The 12,901-nt window shown below is 41.2% G+C and overlaps 1 long non-coding RNA gene across 1 annotated transcript in view; it reads left to right on the top strand.

Annotated features, from left to right (window-relative positions):
* LOC120541237 overlaps positions 1 to 12,901 on the top strand; it is a 134,538-nt gene that overhangs the window by 46,408 nt on the left and 75,229 nt on the right. Inside the window, exon 3 of the long non-coding RNA XR_005635969.1 lies at positions 11,215 to 11,289. This is a non-coding gene — a long non-coding RNA (uncharacterized LOC120541237). The remainder of the gene's footprint in view (positions 1 to 11,214; positions 11,290 to 12,901) is intronic.

Below are 12,901 nucleotides of genomic sequence, written 5' to 3'. Positions count from 1 at the left end.
TTTCACCAATCAGATGTAGCCATGCAGTCACATGACCACACACAAACTGTGGCGGCATAGACGCTGCCTGACTGCTGTGTCTGTGTATAGGAGAGTAGCAGATCCCGCTACAATAAATAACCGCGCTGTTCCTGTTTCAAGCTGAATAAAGATGGTGTCACTGAAGTATTGAGACTCAGCTTCGTGTTTTGGGGTGCAAGACGGAGACTCGCACGTCACAGCACACACACATGGTCACAATGCTGTAGTAAACAGTATACGCTCGTATGGATGTTGACTATATGAGTGAGGCACGCCGACTGACGATTGCCCACAATCCCGCAGTGAGAGAGAGAAGAACCATCAGCTCAGTTGTGATCACGTGACGCTCGGCAGACAAAGCATATACCGACTACTCGTATTGCAAGACCTCGCTCGTTTATCAAGTCGAAATTTATTAAAAATTTTAGCTAGTATTGCAAAACACTCGCAAACCAAGTTACTTGCAATCCAAGGTTCCACTGTACATGAAAATGAGAGTCAACTCCTGCTGAAGTTTAACCTTCACTTCACTGAGTGAAGAACAAGCATATGTTGACCACACACGCACAGACACAGATAGTCAAGGTAAAGTGAAACTTCTTGTATGTGCACAAGCTGCCTTGTCCTAATGTTATTTTCTATCAGCTGGGCTATTTGGAGAGGAAGTGCATATGCAGTGTTATACAGTCGGTGTACAGTATGTCTTGTCACTGTAAGCAGTTTGCACTGTTCAGACATACATGTTACCTACTGCAGGTATCGGCTTCAAAAGCTTTCTTATAAAAAATTGAGATGTGGAACTTTGTGTGATTTGTGCATCTTTATTTTGTAAAGATGTTATTTATTTTTACTCATTTTTTATTTTATTATTTGGAAATAGCAGAATTTGCACATTATTTTATATTTTTGTCTATCTTATTACAACATTTCATTAACATAAATCATTTATTATGATCAAACAGTTACTCAGTACTTGAGTAGTCTTTTCACCAAATACTTTTTTACTCTTACTTGAGTAATTTTTTGGATGACTACTTTTTACTTCTACTTGAGTAATATTATCTTGAAGTAACGCTACTCTTACTTGAGTAAAATTTTTGGCTACTCTACCCACCTCTGGTTATTTCCTAGCCATTTGCCGCTTGCCCTTATTACTAGCCAGGGTTTAAGGGTGATGTTGCCCTCTAATGGCCATTATTGGAAATGTTTGGGGCTCCTAGCTCACTGCAGCCATGTAGCCACTGCGTGACTGCTGTGTCTGTTATTGTGGCGGAGGTGCTTAGGGAGCCATGTTTATTAAGAAGAACAGAATTCAAAATCTTGTTAGTGGTTTTACCAGTGACCTAAGTGTCTGTCTGTTGGGGTTAAAGGGGCAACAGTGACCCTAGCGTCTTACAAAAGATATATCAAAAAACATAAATATTACTTAATTTCTTACGCATCTCACCCAACTGCACTTTTCTGAATGCAAAATAACAAAGAAAAAAAAAAGCAGCTAATTAAATAATGAACTCGATTTAAATATAAAAAAAAATGTCCCAACAATTATGAATTTTGTTGCAACAAAAGCCTACAGACCTCCTCTGGCAGCCCCTACACTCCTAAAAATTAAAGTGGCACAGCAGTCCTTCATAGGGAACCGTTTTTGGTTTCCAAAGCAACCATTCACATGAAGGTTCCAGAAAGAACCTTTTATTTATTTAGATGCGTAACAGAAAAAGTAGACCAATTCAAATGTGTGAAATACCAATGGGTTCATGCAAAAGACTCAATCAGCCAGGCTAGGTTCAGGTTTTCTTGATCTGTTGTATCCTGCTAGGTCACCTGCCATACATGAAATATTTCTGTTTTGTCCATATATTAGGAACCTTTTCAAAGATCAAATGACAATTGTCACATGCAAAGAACACTTCCCACAGTGAAATGTTTTTTTGTCAAGCAATGGCTCTTCCAGGCACCACACAACCCAGTAAAGTGCTTTGATGGAGCCAACATTTTGAAGACTGTAGGAGTGAACCTGAGAACCACTGCTCTCAAGTCATTGATTTCCATCAGTGCGCCCTTTTTGATCTCCTTTCAGGTTTGAGGAAGAAGCCTTCTCAGCAGAAGCAGCATTCTAGTAACACAGAATAGTAACGTAACATAACATCCCCCAAAAGGCTGGCCTCGCCACCCCACCCAAATCACTTTGTGGCCAGAAGGGATCCCAATTCTGTCACCATTGTAATGTTGAGTACCCATTGGTACATCTCTCTATTCTAAAAGAAAATCTTGAGTCAAGACTAGACTATTGCCAAGAGATTTATTCAAGTCCCGCGCTCCTCTCAACCATTTATGGTTAACAGCCCACGCCCATGGTCCTCTCACCTCTCATTTATGTGAATGCTTTTGTTAGGCACAGTTCCTGCACTCTCACCTCTTATACATTTTTACATTTTCCTCACTTTAAGTTCCCAATAAAAGAAGACGTATTATGTCCAAATCTTATTGAAGACTCCCATCCTGAAGGGTTATCAACAGAAGAAATGAGTACACAGGCAATTGTAGCACAAAGAAATGATGAATTCAAATGAATTAACGTGAAAATTGTCGATTGGTTACACGGCAAATTGGTTAAATGCATATCTGTAGACTATACTGAAACAGTTGGTGGTGATGGTGCGGAAGATGAAAACATCAACTTACAATATCATGAAGAATATCCACAACTGTTAGCACCGTCCGGTCTTCCACCGGCTGAATTACTGTTGAAAGAAGGAAGTACCGTAATGTTATTGCGTAATTTAAATTTGAGAGATGGGCTATGCAATAGGACAAGATTAGTTGTATTCAAAATTGGTCGAACAATTCTGACATGTCAAATTTTAACAGGCGACAAGAAAGGTCATGTAGTACATCTTCAGGGGATAACATTAGACAACAAGGGAAATCTTGATACGCCATTCATATTAAAACGTTTACAGTTTCCTGTTAGAATAGCTTTTGCTATGACAATTAACAAATCACAGAGACAAACATTTGAAAAAGTTGGTTTATTTATTAGAGAGAAAGAAACTAAATTCAGTCACAGGCAGTTCTACGTTGCGTTGTCACAATGAAAGTCCAAACACGGAATCAAAGTTCAATGCAATATTGAAGAAAAGTTTACAGTAATTTTACAGTAAAAGTGTAAGTTTAAAAAGTATTTGCATGTTATTTCAAAGCCAAACGGAAAGAAAATGTATAATGCACGAATAACTCTAACACAACATGAAACATAATTTACTTTCAAATCATTATGTTTTATTATTTTTTACAATGGTTAATTACTTGCTGTAATGTAAAATAGTTAGTTCTATTATGCATATGTAACAATTACCATGAAAATAAAAATCTGTTTAAATTGTACATCCACTTCCTCATACTCAAGTGGCAGATCAGTGAACTGGCTAGTGTGCAGCGCCCACCCAGGGGTTGGCAAGCGAAGCGAGAACAGGGCAGAGCCCCCTAGTTTTTCAAGAAATAATCTGCAATATTCTCATTTTGCAGCATTTCTGCCACGTGATCCATTTTATTGCTGTCAGATAAATGTCTGGTAGCATGTTGACATTCAATTCAATTGTTATATTTCAGACAGGATTACCCACCTGGTTGGTGTTCGAATTCCTTTACTACTGTATGTGTTTTTCACCCATTTTTGATTCTTTTGTTTGCATCAATAGTGTTACTGGAGTTTATTATTTTAATTATTCTGTGTTTCTAATTGGTGTTGTCTATTATTTCATTTCTGTGTGTCTATGCTAGTCCTGTTATGTTTTGTGTATATCGTAAGAGGTTTCCCAAGAGGCAGGCCAAGGGTCTGCCCTCCACCCTGTAAAAGATGAACAAACAAGTAGTCCCTTGCGGTTCATTAAATGAGCAGGCATTGGTGAGTTTCTATTGTGATTTTTCTGTGCTGTTGTGAGTTGCTCTTTTTTTTGGCTTTTCTTTGGATTTCTTGTACGTTGTTTGCTTCAGGATTATCTATTTCAGGCAACCCCGTTTGCCTTTTGTGCTCTTTGGAGCTTCAATGTTTTCAGAGCATTTTTGTGAAAATAAATCTTTTAATTTATAAAGGGTCCTGGTTTGGTTTTGCTGTTGTTTCTTTTGGTTCATTTGGATAGTGAATGGTACTCTCCCACTAGAATTGGGACTTTTTTGGGTCAAGAATTCTTTTCCTGTCATTAATTACTCAGTATTCCTAATGGTTTAGTTGGTCTAATATGTGGATACCAAAACACCTTAAAATTCTTCTTATGAGTCTCTTCAGGTTGTGCTTGTACTTTTTGACTGCAAATTTTGTCTTACGCTTTGGCGTTGGTTACTGTTGTTGATCTGCCAGCTTTGACCTTTTTTTGCTGTTTGTATTTTGCATCTCCCTGTTTTGCTCTAACGTTTACCCTCCACATTTGCCCTTTTATGACCAGCCGGGGTTTTACAGTTTCTAGTGGGCATTTTGCATTATTTCTGCTTAGGAAATCTGTAATTCATAACGTCAGCTCAGTTCCATTTATCTGTATGTAGCACCCTTCACCGAGTGCAGGCGAAGAGTGTTGTGATAAGTTCTCGGGTAAAATGCAAGCATAGATTTTTACAAATTTCTTAATGCAGAGTTAGCACACAAAGATTGGCTGACCAGGCTCCCTGTTGATGGTCACAGGCCCCAACGGGGTTGGTCTTCCAAGCTGCAAGCCAGTGGCCCCAATGCAAACCAGGGGAGCTGCCCTCTCGTGTTGTTGACATGTCCTCTCCACAGAAGGGCATCCCGACTGGGCAAGGCCCCTGGCCATCTGCAACACTATCCATTGATTATTTGATGGACTTTGGGCAGTTGACAGTGAGCAAGGTGAAAATAAAAACTCCAGACAGAGGCATCCCTAGGGAAAGTAAGCCTTTTGAGGGTGTGCACAGTCAGTTAGGACAAAGTCAGACGCCATCACAGTCCTGGACTCCTTGGCCAATTAGCTCCCCCCTGCCCATTGGTCATTCTGCAGTGAAGTCTTTGCTGGCCATCCACTGCGATGACATAATCTTTCCATCTGATGATTCCAAGGCTCCCAGTATCTGAGATGACTTTTCCATAAGCAGGAGATCATCTCAGCAGTAGAGCATTGGCACCAAATGCCACATCAAGATACAAAGAAGAGAAGCAGAATGGAGGGGTGTTTATGACAGTCTGTAAATATTTTATTACTTTTATTTTTGTAAAAACAACTAATAAGCAGAGATGAATTATGTACAGATATTCAGCAGCTCTAGTCAGGGTATGCCAGTGAGGAGTTAAAAGCTGAGACTGAAGTGGCGTATCTTACATAAGCGGGACGATCATTCCACATCAACACAATTACCTTCACACACTATCTACAGCAAAAGGTATCGCCATCCTTGTCACCAGTGTCATGTTCGAAGTTCCTGACAGTGCCCTCTGTGGATTTCCAACTGTCCTTCAACAAGCAGAACTGTAACCTCCTTCTCAGTTTTTGCATGGGTCTTGGCTGAGCTCTAAGCCTGTGCATTACTGATCTCTGTGGCAACGTGGATATCATCACAACACTCGCGTGAGTTCTGCTAAAGTCTCACCTACTTAGTTTATCATATATTTTGAAAGGCTTCCCGACTTTACCACCTGTTGAGATGTATGGGCTTCTGTTAACACCCACTGTGACCTGCCAAGCGTCTGCAAACTAATCTGCCATCATCTCTCTCTCAAGCCCACTTGAGGTGCATTGGTGAGCAATGAATCTGCTGAGCCTAATGCAACGCCGCATAAAGATTTAATTTGGTCTGGACAGGGTGGACAATGACTTCATCAAACCACTTGTAAGTCTTTCTCCAACCAAATTCTTAATCTGTGGTGAATCATTTTCCATTTTATTACCAGTTTAATGTTACCAGTTCCTGTTGGCTCCCGTGGAGCAGAGTTTCCTTCCAGAAAGCAAACCTGCAGCCATTCCCCACATGTTGGGGCTGAATCATCTCCAGATGGCTAATTCTGACTCATCTATAGGGGATTTCAGAATTTAGTAGTAGTACCTGGCACCCCTGGACAAGCAGTTAAATTCTTTGGAAAGTATTTGTCTCGCCTGCAGTGTGGTCTAGTAGTTATAGGCTTGCTCTACAAAGCAGAAGCTTGCTAGTTTTAGTTGGCACTTCTGCCTTGATCTGTACCCTTAAGATAACACCTTCATTACAGAAGTGTAGACTTGTGTGGTAACAATTCATCAAATGGCACTGCAGCTTAGTGGCTAAGGCGCTGGACTGCACACTGCTGCTTCTATCCTTGTCTTGACTTATGGCGTGACTTTGCAGGAGTCTCTTCTCTGTGAAACTGCACATGTCGTGTTATCATTTGCATGTGAAGGCCCTCCGATTGATGGTTAAGGTGCTCCACTACAAACAACATTGTTGTTGGTTCAATACTAGTCTCTGATGCATGGCGTGGTCTGGTAACAATGGCTCATGGACGAATCGGACGGTAAGCTGACATTTGGTGCTCATAGTTGGCGTGTTGAATGCAGAAGATACGGGCAGGTGGGAAGATCAGAGTGACTCTGATGAGGGCCAAACTGTTATGGCCGGATGACTGGGTCAGAGCATTTCTGAAATGGCAAAGCTCGTGTGGTGCGCATGGTCAGCCATGGTAAGTGCCCACAGACAGTGGTCCCAGGAGGGCCAGTAGGGTGTTAGGTGGCCAAGACTCCTCAATTTGCGAGGTCAATGAAGGCTATCTCATCTGGGGTACAAACCAGCAGAATGGCTACCGTGACACAAGTGTTCCACTGGTAAATGACACACACATACCTAGCCATCCACACAATGAAATGGCACTGAGAATACTAAAATGCTGGCACCATGCCATTTAAAATTTGGGTTTTTCAGTATATCACGCAACCCTTTTTCAGTGTCAAACAAATATGTGCCAATCCACCTTAATAAAAGGACAGATATCTTTGTACCGCTAGTTAGTAAATATTTATATAAATAACTGCAACATCCATCCATCCATTTTCCAACCCGTTGAATCCGAACACAGGGTCACGGGGGTCTGCTGGAGCCAATCCCAGCCATCACAGGGCGCAAGGCAGGAACCAATCCCGGGCAGGGCGCCAACCCACCGCAGGACACACACACCCACACTCACACACCAAGCACACACTACGGACAATTTAGAATCGCCAATCCACCTAACCATGAAATATAAAAAAAAATAGTACTTTATAATAACTTTCATTAATAAACAATTAATGAGCATTATGAAATCTTTAACAGATCAAGAGTTCATGTTCATTCAAACAGTTATAAATGTTATTAAATGATAATTCATACATTAGGTAATGTACTTTTAAATATTTAAAAATGATTTAACAAATGGTTAGTAAGGCATTTTTTACCATTTGTTAGCACATTACTCATGTTGACACTGCATTCACTAATGTCTAGCTGATTATACCAAAAAAAAAAGGAAAAAGAAAAAATTCTTAACTGTCTAACACATACTGTATACTGTTTCATTCATTAAAAAAAATGACATATCCAATTTATAATTTCCACCTGTTGGTGAAAAACATAGAAATGGAAATAACGGCTTACTTACTTAAGGTAGGAGTGCAATTAACCCTTAAACTGCCGTAAACCAGCTATAGTTGGTTTCCAGTGCAATTTGCCAACACGCCGGAGCTGATCAGTCCGTGCGTCTGAGCTCATGACCACTGGCGCCCCCTAGCGAATCATCATCACAGTCCCTGGGATTCAGCTGCTGCACTAGACTAGCCTGCCAGCGTCGGCGTGTACCTCTTTGTGCTTGTGTGCAGCCAGTTCAAGCGCAGTTGGCTCGGTGATTTATTGGGTTTCATCCATGGCATCAGTTGCACTTTGTACATATTGTTGCAGTAGTTTTTTTTTTTTTTTTATAGTTTTTACAGTTTATTAGCAGTGTGTAAAATGATCCACGTTGCAGTAATTGTGATGCTCTTTGCATGAAAAATATGTGACCATTAAAATTTCACTTTTTCTTAGTGAATTGTGAAGCTTACTTAAAAAGTGCAGCAAGAAAGTATTTAGGGTCCAGGGGTGCATTAACCCCCAAGTATGCGGCAGTTTAAGGGTTTTTTGAACAGACGACCTGGGATGTGACAGGAAACCTGCAGTCACAAGGGGCCCTGTGGACTGAACAATGAGATACTATAGATAGATGGATAGTGAAAGGCACTATATAATAGACAGACAGATACACACACACACTATAGTCTAAACATACAATAGAATGACTAAAGAAGGAAGAAAATGAAAAGGAAAGAAATCTCCTAACTTGGCAGTCCCAGTCCCAGTGAGCCACTATCCAGGTATGAAGGAGCCCAAGTCACATTTCTTGACACAATACTGCTTAATAATTTGTTAGCTGAAAGTCCTCCATGTTAGTGTATCAGAGGGAGGATCTGCTGAATTGTCCAAAATGGTGCTCAGTTTTGTTTTAATTCTTTCCTTCGCTGCTACGTTCATGACATCTAATCCCATAACTGAGCCTGCTCTTGTTGATTTGGTGGGCCTCTCCTGAAGTAACACACTAGACTGGCCATCACAGAGTTGTAGAAGATGTGAAGGATGTCACAACCCATGTTAAAGTAACACAGCTTTCTGAGAAAGCTTTTCTTCTACGGTTCTTCTGAATTATAAGACCAGTTTAACCTGCCACTGCTGTGGACCCCCAAGTACTTGTAGAAATGGACCACCTCTACATTCACTCCCTGAATTGTGACCAGCCATAGAGCCTCATTGGCCAATAGTCAATAAGTCAATCAGTAGTTCCTTGACTTTGCTGATGTTGAGTTGCAGATGATTCTTTCTCTTTCTCTCAATTTCTTTCTCTTCACCTGACTCCTCTCCTCCGAGAACCACGGGTGTAAATTGAGATGGTCCAGCAACAAGATCAGCAACTGCAGTCGACAAGTCTGATCAGAAGTCGCGTAATGTGACATCGGCTTAATAAGTACATCTTTGGCAATGTGGGCAGAACACCAGGAGGAAAGCCCAAGCAGATACAAAGAGAATGCGCAAATCCACCTGCACAAAACGAGGGTGTGAGATTCGGACCTGGGACACCGGGCACAGTAGACATCAGCGCTAACCACTGCACCATATGTTGTGTTGTGTTAGAATTTACATAAACAGTCACTGTGACCTGGGAGCTCATGTGGTGTGTTTGATAGTAAGGCAAGATCTTGGAAAAAGTGCCACTTCAGACAAGATCCACTAGTGCCTCACAATAAAATTCACAGTTCTTCCAAACCTTCTCCATTTTTAGGCAGAGCTTTTAGACAGGATTTTGTAATCATTCCCAAGGTATGAATAGCTGTTTTCCTTATCTCTTCCGGAATATCTTTTGATTAGGATGTGATGTGCTTCTGGAATCCACAGAGTGATAAGCTCACTGAGATATAGAAAGCCTCTGGCTGTCCCCAGTTAGTCGTCGCCCCTCTGGACTGGACTGGTTAAAATTCGTGTGTTGGGGGGGGGGCCTATTTTTCTGGAAGAGCTTAAAAGACTTACAATCCGAAATGCCAAGATTGTGTAAATCCAGTCGAGCATACAGTATATACTGATTACAAATGTAAATGTAACACTTCTGTAGCTTTTAGCAGTATTCTCTGTGTATTACAATACTTTTTTTTACAAGTTTTAATTCATTCATTTGAAAGGCTGCCACAAACAAGCCTGGCAGCCCAAACCAAATAAGGTAAAGAGCAGCGCCCAAAGGCTTCCCTGATGTTTACCCGCCCGGCTAAGACCTAACATAAACAGAGAAATGCGGCTTAACTGAAAACGTATTTGAAGTGCTAAGGCGTGTGTGGGCTTTGCTTTTGAGTTCCAGGTTGGCCGCCACAATCCCATTTTAAATGATGGGGGAGATGGATTCTGGTGCTTGTCTTGTGGGTGTGTGGAGCTTTATGTTCGGTCAGCATTTCATTTCAGTTTTTTGTTTGGTGATGAATTATGACCTGGAGCGTTCTGTATACTGTGAGGCCTGAATTTAAATGCAGCAGACGTTAGGGTGAGCCTGTCACAGGCTGACGTCGCCCATCACTCCTACATAATCGAATCCGGGATATTTCTATCCATTCGTCCATTTTCTGAAAATGCAATTTCCATCATAGGTGCAGGAGCATATTCTGAGAGTTGGAGATAATCCTACATGGGACACAAATGCATCATGGGAATTGGACACCAACATATATTCATAAAGGGTCAGATGAGTCTCCAGGTAGCTTAACATACCTGCCTTTGTGATGCTGAAGTTAATTGGAGTAATCGGCTATGGAAACAGGGAGAACATGCATCCATGGAATGTGAAGTGATACCCAATTAACACTCTAGTGGTCTAGAAGAGAGTGGTGGTGCTCTTTTGGATAGCTTGTACTTTATAACTGTTAGATAAAGTCAGTCAGTTGTGAATGCAGGTGGACTGGAGGCCAATATGTAGTTGTTGAGGAGTCTTATGGTCTGAGGATAGTAGTTTGATTTGGGGAGAATGGACAAACTCCACACAGTCTGCGACCATGGATGAACTCTGAAGCTGTGAGGCAGCAGCTAACCACTTTATTGACTTGGTGGGATATCAGGACCACACTTTCTAAACCCAGACGTGGCTAAAGCTTGATCCCTTCCTGAAGCAGCCTGGGATCTTTTAACCAATGCAAAAAAAATGGTATTCATAACAAATTCCAAGCCAACAAAAATAAAAAAAAAAGACTGGGAGGGTGGTCTGACATAGAGGAGGTGGCATTTGAAGAACAAAGAAACCAAAATAAAACAAAAACTTAATCGTCATTTTCTTTGTAGCAGCTTGGCAGCAGTGTGAGTCCATCACAGCCAAAGCACGTTGCAGAGTCAAAGACTGGACACAGCGCCAGGGCTTCCTCTGACTGCCGCTGCCGCCAAGTCGCTCTGAAGCAACACCTCGCCTCCTCCAGAAACTCTCTTTTGCGTTCTGTAAAACCAAAATGGGAGACTGTCAGTGTCTCCGAGACCCCAGTACTCCCGACCCTACTGATGTGGAGACTGGCTGCTTCATAGTTCAGAATACCCTCAGAGACCCCAACCATGTGATGCTCAGTTTGGTCATCAGATTATTGTTGTCACACAATCACTGATGCAAGTATACATTTATTTATATTGCAGGTCAGAGAAGACAAAATCAGATTAACTGAGGAGGTCCGATGTTCTCAGGCCTGGTCAACCAACCTGCTAAAGAAGGTACACTTTTATATGGACTTTCAGTAGCATTTAATGAGAGGTGGGCATCAAACTAAAAGAAGTGGGAGTTCGGGGTATGCTGCATAGATGGGTGAAGAATTGGGTAAAGCACAGGAAGAAAAGGCTGATGGTGCGGGGAACCTTATCTGAATTTGGTGATATTAAGAGAGAATCCATCGAGTCATTACAGAGGGACTTGGACAGCATACAGGCTTGGCCAGATTTGTGGCAGATGAAATTTAATGTTAAAGTATTACAAGTAGGAAGTGAAAATGTTTGATTTGAATACACAATGGGGGTGGGGGGATTACCTGAAAATTGAAAATACACCTTATGAGGAGGACTTGGGTGTGGACCCGTCACTATCAACCTCCAGGCAGCGTTCAAAAGCAATTGTGGTCATGCAAGGTATGGAGACAATTGTCTCAAGAAATGTTGAGATGCCAGCCAGGTCACCTCACCATAGAATAACAAAGCCTTTCAAACAAAACCAGCAGCAGCAGCAAGCCATCCAGCAGCTGATCAAGCAAAGAGGACGTAAAAAAAAAAAAGTGTTTCTTTCCCATTGTATCACCATTTAAGAGGGAGTTTCGGAGGAGCGACCGCATCTCCTTGGGGTGCATTCAGTCCTCCTCTTCACAACGCGATCGGCAGAGACAAGAAGTGGCTGGCACTTAGCACAGGCTGGGGAGTTTGCCGAGCAAAGTGAGCAGAGGGCAAACCCCCTAGTATATGTCTATGTGTGTGTATATATATATATATATATAATATAAATATATATAAAAATACACTAAAAGTAAGTACTTGTCTGTAGCACATAATCAGTTTTACAAATAAATCAACAAGTCTTCCATCATTTCAACGCAGTAAATGCGCCAAGTTTCATTTATGAGAAGAGATTCGTTTTGAGCTGTGGTGCCTACAAGCCCAAATCCTGACATTACAGACAGAAAAAACGTCACTGAAAGCCATTAAATGTGGCGGTGGGCGGTGGCATTATTGGCATTATTGGCCAAAAGGCTCAGTACAATTCGTGTGTAAGCAGCAGGGTTCGGAAAAATATCACTCATGAAAGAAAAAAGTAAAATTCTCTGATTTGTATCCACAAATGCTTCAAAAAATCATTTTCAGACTGTCCTTCTGTGACAGCATCAGACACCGCAGTTGAAATTTATGAGGCAATAACAAAAATAAACATAAACGTTACACCGAGAAGAATTTCTAGGAAGATAAACTATTAATTTACAATGTAGAATTTTGTTTCGTTAACAATACAAATGCGTTCTTGCTTTGCACAGAAAGCATCCCCACCTATCACTTGTACACCACACTGGTTCAGGTTTTCACAGCGTAATTATATTAAACTAATGATTAGAACACAGCTTATCAGTGCATGTATACTATATTCTTGTCTAGCTGATGCTTATAAATAATTATATGTGAACAATTATTGCTGTTTCTCTATATATGAATACATCTATGCAAAAATGATCTTAATTTTTCTCTGTATGTCATTTTAATTATCTATTTAAATTGGTTGACATTTTCAGATATGTTGGAGGGTGGCAAATTGAAGCACCGCCCCGCCCCGAGTGGCACGAACTCGAGCTAC

This window comes from Polypterus senegalus, chromosome 12 (genome assembly GCF_016835505.1).
Source record: "Polypterus senegalus isolate Bchr_013 chromosome 12, ASM1683550v1, whole genome shotgun sequence".
Lineage (NCBI taxonomy): Eukaryota > Metazoa > Chordata > Cladistia > Polypteriformes > Polypteridae > Polypterus > Polypterus senegalus.
The sequence above is the reverse complement of the archived record's forward strand: the minus strand, read 5'-3'. Positions and strand labels throughout refer to the sequence as shown.